At 41.5% G+C, this 24,995-nt stretch overlaps 1 long non-coding RNA gene across 2 annotated transcripts in view; it reads left to right on the top strand.

Annotated features, from left to right (window-relative positions):
• Positions 1-11,043: 11,043 nt before the first annotated feature.
• LOC140524903 (uncharacterized) overlaps positions 11,044-24,995 on the top strand; it is a 38,135-nt gene continuing 24,183 nt past the window's right edge. For both annotated transcript variants that reach the window (XR_011973875.1, XR_011973874.1), the window contains exon 1: positions 11,044-11,253. This is a non-coding gene — a long non-coding RNA (uncharacterized lncRNA). The remainder of the gene's footprint in view (positions 11,254-24,995) is intronic.

Raw genomic sequence — 24,995 nt, 5'->3', positions numbered from 1 at the left:
AAATTCAAGTTAAATGTTACCTTTAACAAGGTTTCTCAACTCTGAAAGTCTGAGTGCCCCTCTCAGTGTCATGGCCTCTTAAGACTCACTCCTGCTCATCCAGCATCCCCAACCTTTTCCATCCTCACAATGTCTAATGATCTAGGGCTTCAATATTGGGAGCAGCCAATGGTTTTCAACAATAACTAATTCAGTCATGGAATCCATGGCCCACAGTCACATTCCCACAGATCTAGCCACAGGTCTACAAGGCAAAGTAGTCTTTGCTCTTAGAGGAGGTCTTACTTCAGACTAACTCATTCTCCCAAGAAGTCATCCTTAATAACCTCTTTTGTTGCTATTTAGCTGTTTTTCAGTCGTGTCTGACTCTTTGTGACACCATTTGGGATTTTCTTGGCAAAGACATTGGAGTGGTTTGCCATTTCCTTATCCAGATAAAGAAATTGAGGCAAACAGGGTTAAGTGACTTTCCCAGGGTCACACAGCTAGTAAGTGTCTGAGACTGGATTTGTACTCAAGTCTTCCTGCCTCAGTTTCCTCATCTGTGAAATAGTTCCCACCTTCCAAGGTTATTATGAGATAACATTGGCAAATCTTAAAAGTGCTATATATAAATGCTAACTGCTGTTATTACCATTGTCCAAGGTTACATGACAGAAATGAAAGTATCTCTTTATTATCTATTCTACTCAGTTGCCTCCTAAATAATAGGACTGTACATCTGTTGTTGGTCCTTCATTTTTGAACAGGACCAATGACATCACAGGTGATGACTTGACTTGCCCATGAAGTAGATTTAAGTTGTCAGCTTCATTCTCTCCTCCAGCGTCATCCAAGTCTAGTAGCAGGACAAAAGTCAGGACAACTGCTGGTGTCCCAGGATGCAGTGGATGATCTTGGTGTCTTTGATGTCTGACCAAACTCTAAGCCTCCATAGTGCCTGTTTCAGCTGTCTTCATGGCCATTGGAACAAATTGTTCTCATGTGCCCATTCTGCCAGGGGAAATCTTCACATGCTTAAAGTGGGCATCCCCCTACTCACTAATGAGTTTGAAGCCTGTAGGTTACTCTTAACCTGGTGTAGTCCATCTGCCCAGATGGCTTACTGAGGTGTGGCCACTGGGCATGAGCTTCTTGGAGCCACGAAGTGGGTGAGGGTAGACACCAATAGTGGATGAGTAGCCCTTAAAAGGGCTTGGCACCGCTCCCACCAGACATGCTAGTCCTCCTGAACACTCCATATATCCCAATTGTACATCTAGAGCTGAGACCAGCTTGTCCACCACCTTCATTTTTCAAATGAAGATACTGAGCCAGACAAAGGAGGCACCCTTGGAGCAGTGCAAAAAGCACTGAATTTTGAACTGGGGATATTTGTTGGAATTGGAACTCTGCCACTTACTCCTTGTGTGACCTTGGGCGATGATAATAATAGGCATACCCACCATTTATATAAGGCTTTGAGGTTTACAGAGCACTTTACAAATGGGATCTCATTTTATTCTCAAAACAACCCCATGAAATAGGCGCTGTTATTCCTGTTTTACAAATGAATAAACTCAGGAGACTCTAGGAGAGGTCTTCCTGACTCCAGGTCAACCTGCTGCACCACTTGGCTCTCTGTAACTCTGTGAGCCTCAGTTTACTCATCTGTAAAATGAGAAAGTTGGACCCTCTGATCTCTGAGGTCTCTTTCAGGTCTAAATTCATGATCCAATTCTAGAGTTTTATCCTCTCTATTGAACTGAAAATAACAAATGTTGATGCACCCCCAACGACTAATGCCTAAGCCCCACCCTGTGTATGCCTCAAAATCCTGTGGACTCTGCAGGTACTTGGTAAGTATTTCTTGTCTGTCTGTTGGAGTGGGTGTGATTGGGGAAGGGGGATAGAAAGCTTTTCTGTAGGGGTTCCTCTCCTAAGAGATGAGGGTCTTCTCTCTAATCTCTACCAACCCATCTCCTGTCAGCCCCAATTGGGACTCCTGGCTCTGATTTGTCAGGTCAGCTCCAGGACTTTAGCAAAGCAATCTGAGGGCTTCTATTTAAGGATGTCCTTGGTTTTTTTTTTTTTATTAGTGGCATATCTCTTTCTCGTTCCAGAAGTCTCCAGACTGGGCCTTCCTGGATCTCTTAGTCTTGTTAATTAACTGTAACCTGGACAAACAGAAATGGGTGTGGGGAGCACAGGGCAGATGGTCCAGGAGTTACTAAGTGAGCTCTAAGTGCTATTCCAGATTTAATATTCTGTGACATAATGAGGGACAGATGATAAAACAATAAAGATTAAGGAATAATTTACTCTGTCCCTCCCCCTCCCCTAGCTTCCATGGACTTGGGCAAGATGGGAACTCATTTTTAATTCTATTTCTTTCTTTAAATTAGTTTTTCATTTTTTTCTCATAAATAAATATTATTTTTTTCTCTTCCCCTCTCCCCGCAAAAGGCAAAACAACATCCCTGTAACAAGTAAACATAGTCAAGCATATTGTCCACATCCAAAAATATGAGTCCATCACTTCTCTGTGAAGAGGTGGGTCATGTGCTTTGTCCTTTGGAATCACAGTTGATTAATTCAATTTCAATTAAGGAAACCTTTATTAAGTGTCTATGATATATAAGGCTCTGTGTTAGGCACCAGAGAGAGATACAAAGACAAAATGGAAAAAAAAATTCCCTGCCTTCCATCCTACTGAGAGGTCACATGTAAACACAGATATAAGGGGCCTGGAGGTAGAAAAAGGTACTGACAAGCAGGAAAATCAAGAAAGGCTCCCAGCTGTCTTGGGGCATTCTGAGTTAAAGAGAGCTAAGCATTGCTAAGAGGCTGTTTAATGATTGGCACTTAATAATTAAGTTAAATATGTTAAATGTTTAAAAGTGACTCTCCTTACACACTTTTAATCTAAATGGTTAATTCACTTTCTAAACTCTAGATAATGAACAAAACAATAAACCAAGCCCTGATTTCTAATGTTTGTCCAGGTATAAAAGCTCGTGCTGAAAATTTAACAATTGACTCTCAAGAGATGATATGAGGTCAACCTAGCATGTCCCTGCCAGTGGTAAGGAGGAAGTGAATTCTAGGTATGGACAGCCTAGGCAAAGGTAATGAGGTGGGATGGGAATAAAATGCTGAGTCTGGAAAACAGCAAGTGAGTCAATTTAGCTGAAACTGAGAATGAATAAAGGAGAATAATGTGAAATAGGTCTGGAAAGTTCTGAAGGGCTTTAAATGCCATACTAAGAATTTTGAATTTTATTCTAGCAGCAGTAGGGATCCACTGAAGACTCTTGAACCCCTCCTTAAGTTTTTGAGGTCCTGAGAGTTCTCCTTCCTCCGTCACAAATCAAAGACTTTAGGGGAACAGAGCTAGGGACCTCCCATCTTCTCCCAGAATCCAGAAGAGAAACTTTTTACAAAGCAAAGACAGGGGCAGCTAGGTGATAGAAGCCCTGATAGAGCCCTGGCCCTGGAGTCAGGAGGACCTGAGTTTAAATCTAGCCTTAGACGCTTACTAGCTATGTGACTTTGGGCAAGTGCCTCCAAAAACTTTTTTTTGGAATCAAAGACAAACAACTGAACTTGTTCTTTGTTTCAGTTGGTTTTAAGTGGACTCTCACATATCATCTGCAAAGAATGATGGTTTTATTTCCTTGTTGCCTATATTTCTTTCTTTCCTGCCTTTCTTTTGTCTCATTGTGATTTGTCTAGCATGTGTAAATAGACTATACTAGGCAGTCTGGGATGTGGAATGCTAAAGTCTTTGATTTTCTTTCTGGTCGTGTCAGTCACTGGCTATGTGACCTTTGTCAAGTAACTTAACTCTCTGTTGCTGGGTCTTCTCTATCAAATAAATAATCATGTGCTTAACTCACAGGATGGTCTGGAGAGAGACAAGGAACTGGAAGAGCAGAGGGTGTTAGGAAAAACAGAAAGCGTTCCACAGAAATAATAGGTTATTATTATTGCTTCCTTGGGGAGCTGTCCTAGTGAAGTGAAAAACAGACCCAAAACATATTGCTAAGCAAAGCACAACACCGAAATAAAAGACCAGAAGAGAAAGAAGGATGGGGGCAGGGGAACAGAGAGGGCAAAGAGAGAAACAGAGACAGAGAGAAACAGAGACAGAGGGATAGAGAGGAATCAAAGGAAAAAGGGAGAGAAAAAAGGGGAGAAGAAAGAGAGAAAAGAAAAAGAGAAGAGTGAAGGAGAAAAAGGGAGGGAGGAGAGACAGGAGAAAGAGGAGAGGAGAAACAAGAAAAAGAGATAAAGAGGAGAAGGGAGAAAGGAGAGGAGAGAAGAGAACAGAGACTTTAGGTGAGACAGATCCATTTTTCTGTATTTCTTGAGAACAGAAGCAGTTAGAGGGTAGGGCCTAGGCACTGCCAGGCCCAGGGTGAATATTATCCTCTGTGCTCCCCCTTCAATAAACCTTCCCTTCTCTTCTCCCTCTCTCTCTCCAAAAGTAGTATTTGTTGACCAAGCTGGGGCAAAAGGTAGAAAATGGGGTTCATCTCTTCTCTCCTGGGGCTGCCTGTTGTCAGTGGGTATGTTGATCACATTTTCCCAAGCAAAAATCCAAGTACAAAGTTTGCTAATGTAGACTCCTTTAGCTGGATAATGTTGGAAAAGTCCCAAGTGTCCTTGAACTTGGGACTTTCAACATCAGATATCTTGTCAAGCCATATAGAGAATTCTACATTTAGTACAGGATAATCCCTACTCATCATTGTACCATTAGCTCATCCATTCCTGAAACAGGTAAGGGGAAGTAAAGCTGATGAGCCTTGGAAATTGGACAAGGTCAAATCCACGTGTTCTAGGAGATTCTCAGTCTTGCAAGTTGAATTATGATCTGAGAGGAGGAATTTGTTTCTTCGAATTCTTGGTAGGAAAGGATGGGCGATGTTGTCCCTGGCTGGCTAAGATTGGTTCCCTCTGTGGTGACTGTAGACCCAGATAAGAAGAACTTCTAGAGAAAAGGAAATCTAGTCAAAGAATGGGTGGAATGAGGATACCATCAGATTACCAGTGGACTGAATTTCTGAAAAAATGGAAGGACCAGAATTCCAAATCCCACCTTCATCTATGAAAACAACCTAGTACTGTGTCAGCTACTGGACATTTCATTTTAGGAGGGGAATTCACAAAACAGAGTTAGTCCAGAGGCAGACAGTCAGAATGAGGAATTTTTGCTTGAGGACTAGAAAGAATATTAAAAGTCACCCATCCCTTCCTTTTGCAGAGGAGAAAACTCAGTCCCATAAAAATAACTAATCTGTGGTCACACAGATTGGAAACTTGAATCCAAGTCCTCTCATTCTCCAATCCCAGCAGCCTTTCCACTGTACTGAACTGCTTCCTTTGTCTTTTTAGGAATGGTTAAGGGGATGAGGAGGTGTAGTTAATTCCCTGGATAACAGAATTAGGATCCCCAAGGATCTGATGGCTTGAAGCTGACAGGACAAAACTGAATGGGGATAATTGTAGCATCCTTCAGGCTTAGAGAATAACATTCATAGCTAGAGGATGGGGGAGATGCATCTAGATAATAGGTCATGAGAAAAAGAGCTAAGAAAATGACTAAAATGGTCAATTCTTTGATCCCACTGATAACCACTTACTGAAGGATGTCAAAGATATAAAGAAAGGTCCCAGAGGCACCAACATATTGTGTAGTAGAAAGAAGGGCAGAATGGATAGTGGTTAGAGAGTCTCTTTTGGAGTTGGGAAGACCTGGGTTCAATGTCTGTTTCTGATACATAATGACTATATGACCTTGGGTAAGTTGCTCCATCTTTCTCGGCCTCAGTTTCCTCTTCTACAAAGGAGATCTACCTTGAAGGGTTGTTGTGAGAATTTATTAAGCTAATATTATGTAAAGTTCATTGAACTTCTATGTAAAGTTCTATAAGGTATGTTATATGAATTAGTTATTATTGAAACAAAGTCAACAGATTAAACAGAAAAAGAAAGCTGAATCCATTGTAATTATAATGACCAAACTTATCCTGGAAAAGGAGATGAGAAAATGAGCCTTCTTTACAAAGATGAGGTCTACAGGAGTGGAACATTGTATATGTTGTCAGACTCAGTTGATATATTTGTCAGAGTCAGCTAATATATTGTCTAATTTTGCTGAAATGCTTTTGTTTGCTAGGTGGATCAGTGCCTCAGTAGACAGAGCACTAGGCTTGGAGTGAGGAAGACTCATCTTCCTAAGTTCGAATCCAGCCTCAGACACTTACTTGCTGTGTCACCCTGGGCAAGTCACTTCACCCTGTTTGCCTCAGTTTCCTCATCTGTCAAAGGAGCTGGAGAAGGAAATGACAAACCACTCCAATGTCTTGGCTGAGAAAATCTCAAATGGGGTCATGAAGAGTCAGAAATGACTGAACAATTTCTCTCTCTTTCTTACTGTTTGTTACAAGGGATTACTTGCTGGCTGAGGAAGGTGAGAGAAATATATTAAAAAATGAACATGATATAGAAATAAAAGATATCAATAAAATCAATATACTGCTAAAAAGAGAGAGGGAAAGGCCATATGGGGGTTTTTAATTGGCTACCTTCCTCGGGTCAGCATGTGAAGGAATTGAAAAGCTAAACAGATCCTAGCATCAGTCAACAAGCATGATTAAATACCTACGATGTACTTGTAATTGTGCTAAGCACTGATGATACACAGAAAGTTAAAAAAAAAAAAACAGCCCTTACCTTCAAGGAGCTTACAACTATGGGAAGAGATGACAAGTTCTTAGGAAAATAAATACAGGATATTTTTTAAAAAAATATTCTATGGTTTGATGGAGTGGAATGCCAAAAATTGGGGAAACTAGTAAAGGCTTCTAGAATAAGGTGGAACCTGAACTGAGTCTTGAAACGAGTTAATTTCAAAATGAGGAGAGACAATGCTTCAGACATGAGGTACAGCTTGTACAAAGGCATGAAGACTGGAGGTGGAATGTCTCAAACAGGAAATGGCAAGAAGGCCAGTCTGGCTGGCCTGGAAACATAGACTGAAGACAGATAGCGAAGGGTTTTAGATGCCAAGCAGAGAAGTTGGCATTTGATCCTAGAGAAAATGGAGAGCCAGTGAAGTTTTTAGAACACAGGAGTGATACCATCAGATCCTTACTTTAGGAATATCATTCTGGCAAGGGGCAGCTAGGTGGTGCAGTGGATAGAACACCAGTGCAGGAGTCAGGAGGACTTGAGTTCAAATCTCACCTCAGGCACTTGACACTCACTAGCTGTGTGACCTTGGGCAAGTAACCTAACCCCAATTGCCTCGTCCTGGGTCATCTCTAGTCATCCTGATGAATATCTGCTCATTGGATTCAGATGGCTCTGGAGGAGAAGTGAGGCTGGTGACCTGCACAGCTCTCACTCAAAACAAAGTCAAGTGCAAGTCATGTCATCATTTCTCTGATGGTATGGTTTTCTTCAGCAGTGAAGGATGAACACACACAACCATTCTGGTAGCTAGGTGGAGATTGGATGGAAGAGGAGAGCGATTGACTACAGGGAGATCAAGACTGCTCAGTTTATAGCTGAACTAATAATTAAAGCTGCCCTGAAAATGGAAGGGCCAATGAAATCCCCATCACTGGAGGTGGTAAAGGAGAGGATAATTGAATAGCTACCAGAGAAGAGAAAGATGAGAATTCATTCATTTGGTTGGCAGTTGACCTACGTGGTCTCTACCTTGTCTTCAACTCAATTTCATTCATTCCACTGATCATTTATTAAACTGCTATTATGTGTAAGGCCTGTCCTAAGGGAGCTTATATTCTACAATACACAGGGATAAATAAATATAAGACAATTTGAGGGGAGAGAAAGTATAATATAACTTCAAGGAAGGCTACTTAGGAGGAACTCAAGGGACAGGAGAGGCAGCTGTTGGGAGGGAGGGCCTTTCAAGTCTGTGCAAAGACATGGACTAGGCCAGCTTGGCTGGAATGCAGCATGGGTAAAGCAGGAGTAATATGAAATAAGACTAAAAATAACAGTTAGAGTGAAATTCTAGAAGGTCTTAAATATCAGGCTGAGGACTTTGATCCTTTCTAGTTTTATAAGGTTATCAGTTAAAATGGGAGTGTTAGAACAGACGAATCCAGGAAGATGCAGATCAAGGGAAGAATTACATAAAGCAGTTTTTGAGTATCTGAATGTTGGCATAGACTGGTTCTACTAGTTTCCAGAAGTTACCAACAATCCCTTAATGGTCAAATCCATGGCCTTTTCTCAATTCTTATCCTTCTTGACTTATGGGTAGCTTTTGACACCCTTGGCCACTCTCTCTTCCTGAGGACTCTCTGAGTCTGTCTGACTCTTCCTCAGTCTCCTTCCTTGGATCAGCATCCATATCTTTCTCATTACCTGGGTAACCCCTGGGCCTTCTTCTCTTTTCTCCACTCTTTTTTTTAGGGATCCTGTCAATTCCTACAGGCTCATTGATCATCTTTATGCAGATGACTCCTGTGCTCTATATCAAAACCTTATACATGGGTGGGGTTAGCAGAGTTGTAGAGTGGGGAGGGGCCTCAGGGGCCATTGGGTACAATTCCCTCCTTTTACAGATGAAAAGACTGAGGGACAGAGAAATGAAGTGACTTTGCCAGAGTCATCTAGCTCATAAAGGAGGAGGGTTTCTAGTTAGCTTCCATGATTCATAGCTCTGAGGTCTAACATTAGAACTTATAAATCATCACCCCTATGAAATCATATCAAACTGATTAATTCTGATTGGATAAAATAGGGGTCCAGTTAGTCATCTATCACAAAGGAGTGGGTCCAGATCCCAAATCAAACCTCTATCTATGTCACATATGGGCTTGCCATATAATTTATATGATATAACTACCAACTACCCATACATACCCTTTTAAAAGTTGAATCCTCACAGTAGAATAGAAACTCTTTGAGCAGAGACTCTCATCTTTGTCTCTTTATTTCCAGCATCTAGCACAGTACTAGGTACAGAGGAAGGGCTTAATAAATGTTATTGAATTCTCTCAGAAGGGACCATCAACACCATCTACTCCAATGCCTTCATTTGATGGAAGAAAAAACGAATGTTCAGAATGGGATCCTGTTTTTTGCCCTGTGGCAGTCAGGTAACAAGTAACAGTGCCTGGATTTAAGTTTCTGGCCCTAGAAAAGGCACTTCCTATTGTTGGATCAACCTGTTTATTTGCCTAAAAGATTTCCTGTTGGTTATAAACAGGACCTCTCAGAGCACATCCTTCTCTGATGTCAAGGGGAAAAAACCATTGCTATGCATTTTAGTGACAAAGTTGGCCTTTGTGGTTATAACCCCAGGTCTGAGAAAATGAGGATTTCAGGGATGCCAAGAAGGAAGGCCTTCCAACCAAGCATGGAGAAGTCTTGGTCAAGTGTCTTTCCTGATCATTGGTGACAACCGGGATGTTGTCAGATTTTTCTCCTCCTGAGTGATCAGAGTAAACGGGTAGAAACAATGTTTGACTCAAGGCTCACAATGGCACTGCCAGGGTGCTGCTCTCCTTCTCTCTAGTTCTCCTTCCCACTGCAACCCACTTCCAATCCGTCCTTCACACACCCACCAGCAGAACCTCCCAAAAGTCCAGCTCTGATCATACCATTCCTCAGTTCAGAAACACCTTCCAGTGGTCCCCCAAAACCTATTGAGTAAAGATGGGAGGCATGAAAAGCCTTCCACCCTAGAGGGCCAGCTTATCTTTCCATCCTCATCTTCCATTATTTCCTCCAATGGACTCAAACCAAGGTTGGATTTCTCCTACCCTAAAAGAGTATGAATGAATTCCACTTAGAAAATTATAGGATTTGAATTTTTGAGTTTTGAGTTTCAAATTTTTTCTTCCTCCTTCCCTCCCATTCCCTCTCCCCAAGATGGCAAGCAATCTGATATAGGTTATACATGTCCAATCATGTAAACATATTTCTACATTAATCATGTTGTGAAAGAAGAAACAGAACCAAAGGGGAAATCCACAAAAAAAAAATACCCACAAAAAAAGGAGGAAATAGTATGCTTTGATCTGCATTCAGATTCCATAGTTCTCTCTCTGGATATGGATAGCATACATCATAGGATTTAGAGGTAGAAGATAAGTTAAGAGATCACTTAATCCAGGGGCTCTTAACATTTTTTTGTGTGTGTCCTGGAAGTCGGATGAAGAACATGGATCCCTTTTATGGATCATGTTTTTAAGTACATAAAATAAATAGGATTAGAAAAGAAACTGGTTGTATTGAAATATAGTTATCCAAAGTTCGTGGATACCAGGTTAAGAACCTTTGATAATCTTGTTCTTTCCACCAACCAATCAATATTTATTGTTGTTGTTGTGTTGTTTCGGTTGTGTCTAAGCCTTCATAACCCCTTTTGGGGTTTTCTTAGCAAGGATACTAGAATGATTTGCCATTTCCTTTCCCAGCTTATTTTATAGATGAGGAAACTGAGGCAAAGTGCCTATTGCTTACCTGGCCCTATGCTAAGCACTGGGGATACAAGAAGAGGCAAAAGTCCCTGGCCACAAGGAGCTCACACAGCTATAATTTGACACATGTGTATTAAGGTCCTACTGTGCCTAGGTCACCATTAGATGCTGGAGCAGATGCAGAGTTCAAATAAATTCATTGGAGAGCTACAAAGAAAGTGCTATGGGAGACATAAGGGAGTAAAGAAAGTCATTGTCTGTTGGGGGTGTAAGCTCAGTTCTCACGTGGACAGTCTTGGGCAGGTAAAGGTGAGGACTTCTAAACCTCAGAGTTCTCATGAGGCCCCCCAGGGAACAGCGGGGAATTGAGGCGTGAGACATGGGCTATCTCGTGCATTTCTGCCTCTTCTCCGTGGGAAACTTGCTGGGGAGAGCATCCCACCCTAGAGATTGGCCCATGGTCTGAGCACACCTGTTGTTGACTAGCTAAGGGCTGAGAGCAGGCACGGTATTCACATGCAAACTATGCGGTGGGAGAGCTTAAGTAGGGACAGGAAAGCCTGAAGGTGCTCTTCGAGCTGAAGGGCCCTTAGAGGGCAGAAGGTCCCGCCCCTCTCCCGCTCCCATCCTCTTGCTGTACAATCTTTGCCCCATGGGAGGAGGAGGATTCCTCTTTCCTGAGGAAGGATTCACCCTGCACATGTAACTAAGACCCTGAATAAAGCCTAACCCTTGTTCAACTCTGGAAAGTCTCTTCTCTCAACACGTTTATCCGGTTGATCCCCGAAGACCTGGACGACAGGTAAGGAAAGGCTCAGGTAGCCCTTCGGCCTCAAGGCTGAACAATTGTCAGTTGGGGGTGGGGGGAAACTTCCTGGAGGAGATGACAGGAGTTAAGAAATTAGGAGTTAGTCCTTAAAGGATGGGTAGGGACTTAGTAGGTGGTTTAGTGGAGAGGGATGATGGAGTGCTGGCCTGTGAGTCAGTATGAGCAAAAGCTCAGAGATGAGAAATTTCAGGATGTGCCTAGGGGATGGCAAGGAATCTAGGGAGCCTATGTTTAGAGTGGGATGGTATTGCTGCAGTTTAGACTCTGCCCACCCAGGGACATCAAAAACTGTTGCAGTTTCATGATGTGTTGTGGTGGAACCATCTCAAAGAATTTGGAGCCCGACCACCTCCAATCCAAGTATAAGCATTTATTGACACTGACACCTCTCATGAAGTGGGCTAAGTTCCAAGAGGAACCAGTAACTTCAGAGAAAACAAGATGGATTTTTATAGGGTAGAGATGCGATTATATAATAGAAATTATGAATATTAAAAGGCAGAAGGGGTTTGTTAAGGGGTTAGGTCATAGAGGAGGGGTACCAGTCACAATGGAACTGTGCATACGATTACCTATCATGCATACAGAAAAACCCATTAGGGAAATATGCATGATAATATTATAATAAGCCTCTCTATGTCTTAAGTTCACCTAAAGAACAACTTTTGCTATTACTACACAGGTGCCTACTTAGGGAAAGTCCCTTCTATGTTTTGGGGTCCACATCCTGCTTGGGCTTCCTCGTGGTGCTGCTTTCTGATTGGCTGGGTATTGTGGTCCTGTCTGAGACTAGATGGATGTGGTTGTGGTCAAATGCATGGACACACTACTGTTTCTGCAGGAAATGTGAGGAATGGGTCTGGGGGCAGTGGCTAGCTAGAGGCGGTGACTGGGATCCCAACACATGGACACGCCTGCTGTTCAGTGAGAAATATGTGTTCCTGGACACACCTCTTGTTCTAGTGAGCAGTGAGGCAGAAGTTAAGATATTGAGTGCGTGTGTGAGTGAGCGGATAGGTCAACGCAGTGGGCCTGCTGTTCAGTGGGGCCTATAAGGAAGGTAGAATGTTGGGGCTTGGGGTAGTTTTATTAGGATTTCATCAGTATCTACTTTAGAAGAGCTCCCCCCAACCCACCAGGACCCAGCTAAGAAGCACACAAGAATCATTCAGGTGTTTTTAATCAATCAACAAACATTGATTAAGAGTTTAATTCTGCCAGGTACCTTTAAAACACGGGCATGTCAAAGAAAGGCAAAGGCAATCTCTGATCACGTTCTTTAAATTCTAATGGGGGTTGTTGGTGCCCAGTAATCTGTAGTTCTATTTGCCAGTTTGGAGTTTTCTTGGCAAAGATACTGGAGTGATTTGCCATGTTTACTGGGGAGGGGGCAGAACCTAAATAAATAGATAACTCAAAGTGACCTACATTTTAATGAGCCTTGGAGAGCATGTCATCTTTCCTTTTCCTAAGGAATGGGGGGGGCTTGGGCAGAGCTTAGGTGGAATTTTTTTCATCATATGCAAATCAGAAATCATATTAAAGACAGAGATTTACTAATGGGCCTGAAACATTTTCTTTAGTATAGAGTCTAAGCAAGGAGTCCCTGAAACCTCTTCTACCCTAAACCACCAATCTGAAGTCTTCAAGGGATGCATTCTACCAGTTAGTTGGTGGTCTAATTGGTAAAGTGCTGGGCTTGGTATCAATCAGTCAATTAATAAACATTTATTAAGTGCCTATTATATGTCAGCTGAGGGATACAAAGAGAGAGGCAAAAGACAGTTCCTGCACTCAAGGAGCTTACAAATCTAATTGGGGAGACAACAGGTTAAAGAGTATACACATATGAGCTAGAAAATAAACAATAAAAGGGAAACATTAGACTTGAGAGGGATTGGGAAAGGCCTCCTGTAGAAGATAAGATTTTAGTTGGGATTTAAAGAAGCCAGGAGGCAGAGATTAGGAGGGAGGGCATTCCGAACATGGGGATAATCAGTGAAAATGCCTGAGCCCAGAGGTGGAGAATTTCACTCATTGAACAGTCAGGAGGAAGATTGAAGAGAATGTGGAAGGTGGGCTGGGTTGTATAAGGTGTAAGAAGACTGGAAATGTTGAAGGTTATGAAGGGCTTTGAATGCCAAACAGATTTTGTATTTGATTTTGGAGGTGATCAGGTTTGGTATTCAGGCTTGAGATGGAAATGTAGGAAAAGGCAAGGAAGAAAGTTTAATTGGAGCTATGATGCCTCAGGAGTGTGTAAGCAGCCTGGAAAGAGATTGTGGTCAATTGAGAAGGGGTTGAAAGGCTTAAAGAGAGAAGTTCATTCATATTTGATTCTCTAGGCAGCAAGGAGTCACTGAAACTTCCCAAGGAAGACAGTGACTTGGTAAGACACTCAATATTAGCCTAATGGTGAGTGGATTGGAGAGGGGAAAACTTGGAGGCATGGAGGTTAGTCAGGAAGCTTTTGATTCAGTGTTGGGAGTGAGGAGGACTCTGAGGGAGTAGTGATGATGATGCAAAAAGAAAAAAAAGAAAAGGAGCATTAAGCAAATATTCTAAATATACATATATGAAAGAGGGGGCAGATAGGTGGCACAGAGGCTAGCACGCTGGCCCTGGAGTCAGGAGGACCTGAGTTCAAATTTGATTTCAGACACTTACTAGCTATATGACCCTGGGCAAGTCATTTAACCTTGCTTGTCTCAAAAAAAAAAATATGTGGGAGAGAGAAGGAAATAAAGTAGAAGACATAGAGAAGCAGGGCAATGTTGGTACTACCATGTTAAATTTAACACACACTTTTGAAAATAAGCTGCAGTAGAGATTCATTTTTTCATATAAAAAACTCCTTCCCTGTTCTTTGTGTAAGTACTTGATTTAAAAAAAAAACTGTCAAGTTCATAATTTTAAAAAGAAAACTTATGTAGCATCTTGTTGGCAAGGAGACTGATGGAAATGTAATGTTTAGAGGGAAGGATCATGGGAGGTGGAGGTCCATGATGGGGTTATGGGGAAGCTTAGGAACTTTTGAGTCACAGGAGAGCTGGGTAAATATTGGCATACCAGTGCCCAGTCAGCTGTAAGGAGGAGTGATATTTTGAAGTGAATATAATGGTGGACGTTAGGAACGTTGCCTGGCTCACGGAAACACTTCAGGAGTGACTGTATGGACAGAATTCCCTGCTGCACTGGGACCTGGTAAATTTATCCTTTCTTCTAATTCACCCCCCCTTGTCTTCCTCACTGTTGCCTGGCAAACTGGCATCACATACCCTTAAATCTTGATTGTTATCTGCTTGATGAATGTAATCTGTGTAATGAAGCTTGATTCCAGATAAAGATAAGTTGACTGGTATAGCTTTACTATTTTAATTATGATATTATGACATAATATATAAATGAGTGGAGCATATTATGGGAAAGGTACAAAAAGTTCTAGATTTAACCATGAGCCAATGGTACTGGTCCTTATTACTTCACACCTAAATTACCGCAATGGTCTGCTGGTGGGCCTGCCTGCATTGTTCCTTCCCACTCTGATCCATCCTCCGTTCAGCTACCAAAGTGATTTTTCTAAAGCGTAGCTTTGACCATGTTATCCCCTCCCCACCCCACTCAATAACTCCTATCACTCCCTATTGCCTCCAGTACAGAATCCAAAATCTGCTTGGTGGTCAAAGTCTTTCATAACTTAGCCCCCTCCTACCTTTCCAGTCTTCTCACACCTTATTCTCTACCTAGACTCTTTGACCCAGTGACACTGGCCTGCTGGCTGTTCAATGAACAAGACACTCCATTTCTTGGCTCCAGGCATTTTCTCAGATTGATCCCCCATGCCTGGAATGCTCTCCCTCATCATCTGTACCTCCTTGCTCTCTTGGCTTCCTTTAAGTCCTAACTTAAATCTTACCTTTTACAGGAAGCCTTTCCTACCCCTTCTTAATTCTAGTGCCTTCATTCTGTCAATGGGGCAGCTAGGTGGTGCAGTAGATAGAGCACCAGTGCAGAAGTCAGGAGGACCTGAGTTCAAATCTCACCTCAGACACTTGACACTCACTAGCTGTGTGACCTTGGGCAAGTCACTTAACCCCAATTGCCTCATCTTAGGTCATCTCCAGTCATCCTGATGAATATGTGGTCACTGGATTCAGATGGCTCTGGAGGAGAAGTGAGGCTGGTGACCTGCACAGCCCTTCCTCACTCAAAACAAAGTCAAGTGCAAGTCATGTCATCATTTCTCTGATGGCATGGTCTTCTTTGGCAACAAAGGACCAACAAAGTATGTAACTTGCTCTGTATAAATTTGTTTGCATGTAGCCTGCTTCATTAGATTGTGAGGTTCTTGTGGGCAGAGGACTGTCCTAGTAGATGCTAAATAAATAAATGTTCATCGATTGATTCATTGATTGGAGCTCTCCCTCCTTCTCTCTCTTTCTCTCTCCCTTTTCCACTCTCTCCTCTTTCTCTTCCTTCCCTCCTCTCCTTCTCTCTCCACACAGCTGGTCCTGATGAGAGGTGATGATTGCCTGTTGTAGAAGGAATATGGCATGAGTAGAGAGAAAAGGATAGAGACAAAAAGTGATGAGGAGACAGAATTAACAAGACTTAGATATAGGAGAAGAAGAGATGAGGATGACTCAGGTTTCAAACCTGAGTGACTAGAGGGATTGGGGTAGTCTTATCAGGGAAGTCAGGAAGAGAGGCAGGTTTAAATATATATGAATCCTATTTTTGACATGTTAAGATGGGACAGATCTGGGTGGATCTATCCACCCGACAGTTGACTGGGGGACTGGAGCTCAGGAGAGCGATGGGCACTGAGATGTAGATTTGAGAGTCATTGCTGAGAGATGACAGTGGAGGCCACTGTAGCTGATGAGATCACTGAGAATATATATAGAGAAGAGAGAGCCTAGCACAGAATCCTGGGTTACAAATACATTTATGGGGTAAGAACTGAATGACTAGCCTGAACTTTCATTCCTAACAAAATGTTTTTTAAAATATATTGTTAAAGTTTGTTAGTGAACAACTAGGAATGATGAAATATACCTTTCCCTGCACAATACCAAGGTGGAAGTCACCTATTAACTCAGAATATTATACACATTGTCAGATGAAGTCACTGTATTGAATGTGTATTTTTCATGAAACTGCTTTGTCACCAGGAAAGGTTGAAAGGCAGAAGGTGTGTGTATGTTGAAATGATGGTGACGTAAAGACAAAAGTTATCACAGAACAAATATCCCTTTAAAGAACAGGTCATGTCAGACTAACTGTTTCATTTTTATTTCTGTTTTGATCAGCGAAAGTCCACAACATTTACCTAGTCTCCACACTTCTGATCATGTTAAACCTTGATCCTTTTCCTGATGCAACCTGACTCTGAATAATTCCCCTGACTCTGCCCACCCCTGCCTAGCACCCATGCTTTCTTAAATCAACCCTCCCACTGTTTCTAGAAAGAGCCATGGTCATCCATGCTCCATTCATCATTCCCAGGATTTCCCAGAATAAAATTCCCTTCCCTATATGCTGTGCCTTCCCAATGCAAGCTCAATGTATTTATAACCCCCAACATTTAGCACAGTTTTGGTCATATGGAGATATAGTGTCAAGTGTCTTAGAGATGAAATTTTGTTCAGTGATAGACAGAGCTGTGGTGGGACACACTAGGTGGGGCAACTGGCACTTTGTCTCAGGGTATTGAAATTTAGACAATTTGTATATGAAACAAGCAAGCTTAGTGCCTGATTACTAGGAATAATTAGTCAAAATGGAAAACCACCTGCATTTCAGACAAGTTCCTCCAAAGCTCTACTTCCCACCTCTGTAGCTCTGCTTCTGTCAATCCCTTCTATCAATGTTCCTCTGCTCCCTCATTTCTATTTGTCTGGATTCTATGAGTCTTTCAAAGTTGAAATCAAATTCTTCATTTCTTCTTGGTGAAGGCTTTCTCCATTACTCTGGCTCTTGGTTATTTCTCCTTTTTCTGAATTTCCTTCAGGAAAGACTTATCGAACACCTGCTAGGTTCAAAGGATACTAAGATGAACAAAATAAGTTCTGTACCTTTAAGGACTTTACAACCCAGTACAAGAGATAAGGTATGTGTTCAGATAATGATGGTGCAAAGTAGAATGCCTTTAATGATAGAACTTATAGCCAAGTGTCATCAAGGTTCAGAAGTTGGAGAAATGATTATTCCATCTGGAAGGACAAGGGGAAACTTCTAGGAGGAAGTGATATTGGGGTTGGATCTGTCCATCCATGAACAACATAGTGATGGACATTTACATAGAGCTTTATACAGAATATTTTACCTACTTTTTTTTGAGCCTATAAAGAATTAGTTGAGCTAAGTATTATTGATATTATTATCTACACTTGCCAGAGGAAGAAACAGGCTTAGTAAGGTTGAAATGTGTTCATAGACACATAGCTAGTGTCAAAAGTGAGATTTGAACCCAGACTTTCCTGACTCCAACCCCATTGCTGTATTCACTCTACAGGATTTTAGAGTTAGAAAGGACCTTAGAGATTATCTATTTAATCCAGGGCTTCTTAACCTTTTTGATGTTTTCGGGACTCTCTTAGCTATAGTCTATGGACTCAGAACCATATTTTCAAACGCTTAAAAAAAGTTATATGGAATTACAAAGAAAACCAAAGACTCTTCACCTTCATTTCTCATGGCACGGTAATATTCTATTTCATTCACATGCCTCAATTTACTTAGTCATTCCCAAACTGTAGGTAACTACTTTGTTTTCATTATAATCCACTAAATCTGAGATTTTGTTGTTTTTTTTAATTTCCAAATAAGCAGCAATGTTAACATATTTCCACCATCTTGCATGTGTGAAATTGGCTTTTAGAACCTAAATTCAAGACTTTACATTTGATTCAATTCAATGCACCAGCCTTGTCAAGATGTTTTGGGATCCCGGGTCTGTAATGCAACACATTAATTCTCCCTTACACAGTATTAAAACAACATAATTCTTTAGAAAATGGTAGTGGTTACCATTGATATAGTAAAGGGACTCAAGGGATGTTTGTCATTCATTATAGCAGAGTTAAACCTTTAAAGAAAAATTCAGAAAAATCCAAAACAAACAAAAAAGCCACACACATTTGAAATTGCGGTACCTGCAAATACTATTTAAGCTTACTATGAAAAACAAAAAGTGCACTGTTCTATATCTACATATAAAACATTAGAAACAAAACTTGTGAAAATTGTTTGCTGCGCAAACTATAAAAATTCAGTGAAGTTCATTTTTTTTCCCTAATGATGGTCACATTCTCTTGCTTACTACTGTAGAGAATCACTGTTATCTAATACCAGGTCACTAATATTTGTTGCTGTACCAATCTGATAAAAATGCCATCTATTTCTTGTTCTAAGTCATTGATAAACATGTTGGGCAGCATGGGAACATATTTGTTTTTACTATGTCAGTTTTGGTATATATAGACTATTTCTTTCTGTCTTTAATTCCCTTGGGGGTGTATGCCCAAGGGTATATGCACATTTTGGTCACTTTTTAAAAAAAAAGTATAATTATAAGCCTCTGAGATTTAAGACATGTACCAGGCTATGCATAGAACTAGGAAGAGACAAGTTAACCTCCCACATTTCCACAATGCCAAGCTAGGATTGTTGAGAGCAAGAAAGTTGGGCTGCAGACCTGGGGTAGCCTGCATTAACAGTTGTGGATCCTTTGGACAAAAAATTATAAAATCAAATTTTAAGACTTTGGCAGAGAGCTCTTGATATCCTGGGGAATCTTTGGGTTTCCATTACCTCTTTTCTGCTACCCTTTGATAAAGTCATAGCAGGAACAGATAACAGAGACAAAGAGGTGTTAATATATTCCCTTCTGTAGGATATGAAGAGTTTTACTTGATAAAGTTAGAAGAGGGACTGATCAAGAACAGGCTATAGACCTGGTGGCCTTTAATAATAGCTAACATTTATATAGTGTTTACTACGTGCCAGGAACTATGCTAAGGACTTTATGATTATTTTTTCATTTGATCCTCCAACACATCTGGGTGGGGTTATTATTATCCCCATTTTATAGATAAGGAAACAGTAAATGGAGATTAAGTGAGTTGCTCACTTATACAGGGTCACACAACTAGTAAGTTTCTGAAGCTGAATTTGAACTGAGGTCTTGCTGACTCAAGGTCCAGCACTCTGTCCACTGTGCCATCTACTGCCTTTACAGAAACAAAACATACTCCTTAGAGATAGACAGTCCTGGCAGGAAGCAACTCCAAGGATTGTGACCCTGGCAGTCTGGAAGAGAGTCAGCTATGGAGGAAGAACCCAGAGCTTAAGAGGGAATCATTTTCCCCTTTTTCTGGGAAAAAGGATTTCTCTCTCTTTCCCTTCCTCCCCAAGCCCTCCTGTTCATGACATTTGTATTGGCATAGCACCCAGCAAAGAGAATGCCCATGGAGTCAGGGAGGGAGACAGTCAGGGAAGCATACCAAAAAGGCACCTATTGGTTCAAACAAGAATTAGCCCTGGCAGACCAGAGTTGAGTTTCAGAGAGCAGCAGGCACAGGGAGCCAAGCTGAGTGACATGCCCAGCAGAGGGCCTGTTTCTGGGGGTAGCAGTATGAGGACACTACAAAAGCAGAAAGAGCTTTGCAATGCCAGAGATGTGATTTGCTTTGGCCACTTGCGTTCCCTACACATGTGCCTCACTACCAGCCCACACTATGTATGACTGATTGATACTGTAGGTATTTTTTTTTTGGAGAGTGAACTCCAGTTATATGCGGGAAGAGGAGAGAGATTTTTCTTTTTATAGACATTGTTCTTATGCTATATTATTAGATGTATTTGCTTTGAGTTAATTATGTCTCCTGGATGACGATTTAAAGGTAAGCTCAAGGGTGGGGGCTTATGGTTTAAGAAGGAGAGATCCATACAATATATTTCAATACAATGTACTAGTTATCCTCTAGGTGACCCAACCATCATATGTTGCGGCAATAGCCCACAGAGGATGCCCTACCCTGATATTCCTAAAGTACAGGTCTGGCCATCTTATCAAGCAGCTTTAGTGTACTTCTTAATCTTGTTTTTTTTAATGTCACAGAGCACTTTGATAGCAGTCTGGTGAAGCATATGAATTCCTTCTCAGAACTGAGTTTTTAAATAATTGAAGGAAATGTTAAATTTTAGCTAGAGGTTAGTGAAAATAAGGATAATTTTTTTTTTCTCTTCAAGTTCACAGACCTGCTGAAATCTATCTATGGATATCTTGAAGGTCTGTGGACTGCAGGTTAAAAACCCAATCTAGTGGCTCCTTATTGCTCATAGACATTCATAATCTGGTTCTGTTCTCTGGGATGTGATAGGCCTCAAGAAACATTAAATTAATGTAACTTTTCATAAAATAATACCTAAAACCTTCAGCAAGCATTATATGCAATGGAGATAAGCTAGATACATTTCCAATAAGATCAGGGGTGAAACAAGGATGTCCATTATCACCATTATTATTCAATATGGTACTAGAAATGTTAGCTGTAGCAATAAGAGAAGAAAAAGAAATTGAAGGAATTAGAATAGGCAAAGAAGAAACTAAGTTATCACTCTTTGCAGATGATATGATGATATACTTAGAGAATCACAGAGAATCAACTAAAAACCTACTTGAAATAATAAACAACTTTGGCAAAGTTGCAGGTTACAAAATAAACCCACACAAATCTTCCACATTTCTATATATTACTAACAAAGCCTAACCCAAGAGATAGAAAGAGAAATCCCATTTAAAGTTAGAGTAGACACTATAAAATATTTGGGAGTCTACCTACCAAAACAAACCCAGGGACTATATGAACACAATTACAAACACTTTTCACACAAATAAAGTCAGATCTAAGTAACTGGAAAAACATCAGTTGCTCGTGAGTAGGCTGAGCTAATATAATAAAAATTCTACCTAAATTAATTTACTTACTCAGTGCCATACCAATCAAAATATTAGATAATTATTTTGTAGAGCTAGAAAAAATAAGTCATAATTCATCTGGAAGGACAAAAGTTCCAGAATATCAAGGGAACTAATGAAAAGAAATGCTAGGGAAGGTGGCCTAGCTCTACCAGATCTCAAATTGTGTGTGTGTTCATCCTTTGTTATCAAGATCATGACGTCAGAGAAATAATGACATGACTTGCACTTGACTTTGTTTTGAGTGAGGGAGGGCTGCGCAGGTCACCAGCTTCACTTCCCCTCCAGAGCTATCTGAATCCAGTGACCACATATTCATCAGGATGACTGGAGATGACCCAGGATGAGGCAACTGGGGTTGAGTGACTTGCCCAAGGTCACATAGCTAGTGAGTATCAAGTGTCTGAGGTGAGATTTGAACTCAGGTCCTCCTGACTCCTGTACTGGTGCTCTATCAACTGCAACACCTACCTGCCCAAGCAGCAATGATCAAAACCACTTGGTACTGGCTAAGAAACAAAAGGGTAGACCAGTAGAATAGGTTAGGCACTTAAGACACAGTAGTCAATCAATATAACAATCTACTGTTTGATAAATCCAAGGACCCCAGGTTCTGGGATAAGAACTCACTGTTGAACAAAAATTGCTAGGAAAACTGGATAAGTGTTGTGGAAACTAGGCATAGACCAATGCCTGACACCATACGTAAGAATAAAGTCCAAATGGGTACATGATCTAAGTATAAAAATTGATACTATAAACAAATTAGTGGAGCAAGGAATAGTGTATTTATAAGATTTATGGAGAAGGAAAGAACTTTTGACTAAACAAGAGACAGAAAGCATTATGAAGTTCAAAATGGATAATTTTGATTACATTAAACTGAAAAGTTTTTGCACAAACAAATGCAATGCAACCAAGATTAGGAAGCAAACAGAAAACTGGGAAAGAATTTTTGCAACTAGTGTCAGCGATAAAGGCCTCATTTCTAAAATATATAGAGAACTGAGTCAAATGTACAAGAACACAAGTCATTCCCCAATTGATAAATGATCAAAGCATATGAACAGGTAGTTTTCAGAGGAAGAAATTAAAGCTGTCTATAGTCATATGAAAACATGCTCTAAATCACTATTGATTAGAGAGATGCAAATCAAAACAACTCTGAGATACCACATCACACCTATCAGATTGGCCAACATGACAAAATAGGATGATGATAAATGCTGGAGAAAGTGTGGGAGAGTTGGAACACTAATGCATTGTTGGTGAGCTGATCCAACCATTCTGGAGAGCAATTTGGAACTATGCACAAAGGGCTACAAAAATGTGCATGCCCTTTGGCTCAGCAAATACCACTTCTAGGACTGTATCCCCAAGAGATCATAAAAACGGGAAAGGGTCCCACATGTACAAAAATATTTATATCAGCTCTCTTTGTGGTGGCCAAAAACTGGAAATCAAGGGGATGTCCATCAATTGAGGAATGACTGAATAAATTGTGGTGTATGAATGTAATGGAATTGTGCTGTAAGAAATGATGAACAGGAAGACTTCAGAGATGCCTGGAAAGACTTATACGATCTGATGCTGAGAGAAAGCAGCAGAACCAGGAGAACTTTGTACACAGCAACCACCACAGTGTGTGAGAAATTGCAATGCCAGGACGTAAAAAATTCCCAATGGTCTCTTAAGGCAAAATGCCTTCAACATCCAGAGAAAGAACTATGGAATTTGATTGCAGAATGAAGCAGATCATTTTCTTTTGTATTATGTTTTGTTTTGTTTTGTGATTTTTCCCATTCATTTTAATTCTTCTATGCAACATGACTAAGGTGAAAATGTATTTAACAGGAATGTGTGTATAGAACCTATATAAAATTGTATGCTATCTCAGGGAGGGAGGAGGGAGGTGGAGGGAAGGAGGGAGAGGGAAGGGAAAAAAAAATCCAAGTTATACGGAAGTGATTGTAGAACACTGAAAACAGGGAGCCAAGATGGCGGAGTAGAAAGACGCACATACACATAGCTCTGAACCCACAACCCATAGAATGGCTACAGGGAAGTAACTCACGGCGAATTCCACACCCAGAGGCCACGGAACATTGGAGCGAGGGAGATTTCTGTTCCAGAGAGACCTGCAAACCTCTCGCGGGGGGGTCCTTCGCGCTGCGGACTGGGCGCCAGGACTGGGAGCTGAGTGCAGCCCTGCCGCGGCCGCGGCACCGAGAGGAAAAGATGCGAGCAGGCTTCACAGACAGGATCTCCAGCGGCCACGCGGGTCCCTCCACCCACAGAGGGATCTGCAAACCTCTCGCAAAAGGTCCGTCGCGCTGCAGACACAAAGCCCAGCCCAGACCTGCTGCGGCCACGGCTGCGGCACTGAGAGAAACAGATCCGAGCAGGCTTCAGGGACGGGATCTCCAGCGGCCACACAAGTCCCTCCACCCACAGGTGACAGGGGTGGGTGAGAGAGTCTCTTTGGCGGGTCGAGAGGGGAGTGGGGTGCCCCCATAATTCAGGCCCCCCCCGGGAGGTAGAAGCTGAGAGGCGGCTGCAGACAGGGGCTCCCCAAGCGGGCGGGAGCCTGAATCCATTGTGGAAGGTCTGTGCATAAACCCCCTGAGGGAACTGAGGCTGAGAGGTGGCCCTGCCCCGACCTCAGCACCAGAACATAATCTCATACTGAATAGCAGCCCTGCCCCCGCTCAAAGCCCTGAGGCTGGAAGCAGCATTTGAATCTCAGACCACAAACACGGGCTGGGAAGATCAGGAGGTGAGGTGGGTGTGAGGAAAATACTCAGAGGTCAAGTCACTGGCTGGGAAAATGCCCAGAAAAGGGAAAAGAAATAAGACTATAGAAGGTTACTTTCTTGGCGAACAGGCATTTCCTCCCTTCCTTTCTGATGAGGAAGAACAATGCTTACCATCAGGCAAAGACACAGAAATCAAGGCTTCTGTGTCCCAGCCCACCCAATGGGCTCAGGCCATGGAAGAGCTCAAAAAGAATTTTGAAAATCAAGTTAGAGAGGTGGAGGAAAAGCTGGGAAGAGAAATGAGAGACATGAAGTCAAAGCATGAACAGCAGATCAGCTCCCTGCTAAGGGAGACCCAAAAAAATGTTGAAGAAATTAACACCTTGAAAACTAGCCTAACTCAATTGGCAAAAGAGGTTCAAAAAGCCAATGAGGAGAAGAATGCTTTCAAAAGCAGAATTAGCCAAATGGAAAAGGAGATTCAAAAGCTCACTGAAGAAAATAGTTCTTTCAAAATTAGAATGGCACAGATGGAGGCTAAGGACTTTATGCAAAACCAAGAAATCACAGAACAAAGAGAGAAGAATGGAAAAATGGAAGATAATGTGAAATATCTCATTGGAAAAACAACAGACCTGGAAAATAGATCCAGGAGAGACAATTTAAAAATTATGGGACTACCTGAAAGCCATGATCAAAAGAAGAGCCTAGACATCATCTTTCATGAAATTATCAAGGAAAACTGCCCTGAGATTCTAGAACCAGAGGGCAAAATAAATATTCAAGGAATCCACAGAACACCGCCTGAAAGAGATCCAAAAAGAGAATCTCCTAGGAACATTGTGGCCAAATTCCAGAGTTCCCAGGTCAAGGAGAAAATACTGCAGGCAGCTAGAAAGAAACAATTCAAGTATTGTGGAAATACAATCAGGATAACACAAGATCTAGCAGCCTCTACATTAAGGGATCGAAGG

This window comes from Notamacropus eugenii, chromosome 2, assembly GCF_028372415.1.
Source record: "Notamacropus eugenii isolate mMacEug1 chromosome 2, mMacEug1.pri_v2, whole genome shotgun sequence".
Lineage (NCBI taxonomy): Eukaryota > Metazoa > Chordata > Mammalia > Diprotodontia > Macropodidae > Notamacropus > Notamacropus eugenii.
Note: the sequence above shows the minus strand (reverse complement) of the source record. Positions and strands in the feature narration are given on the sequence as shown.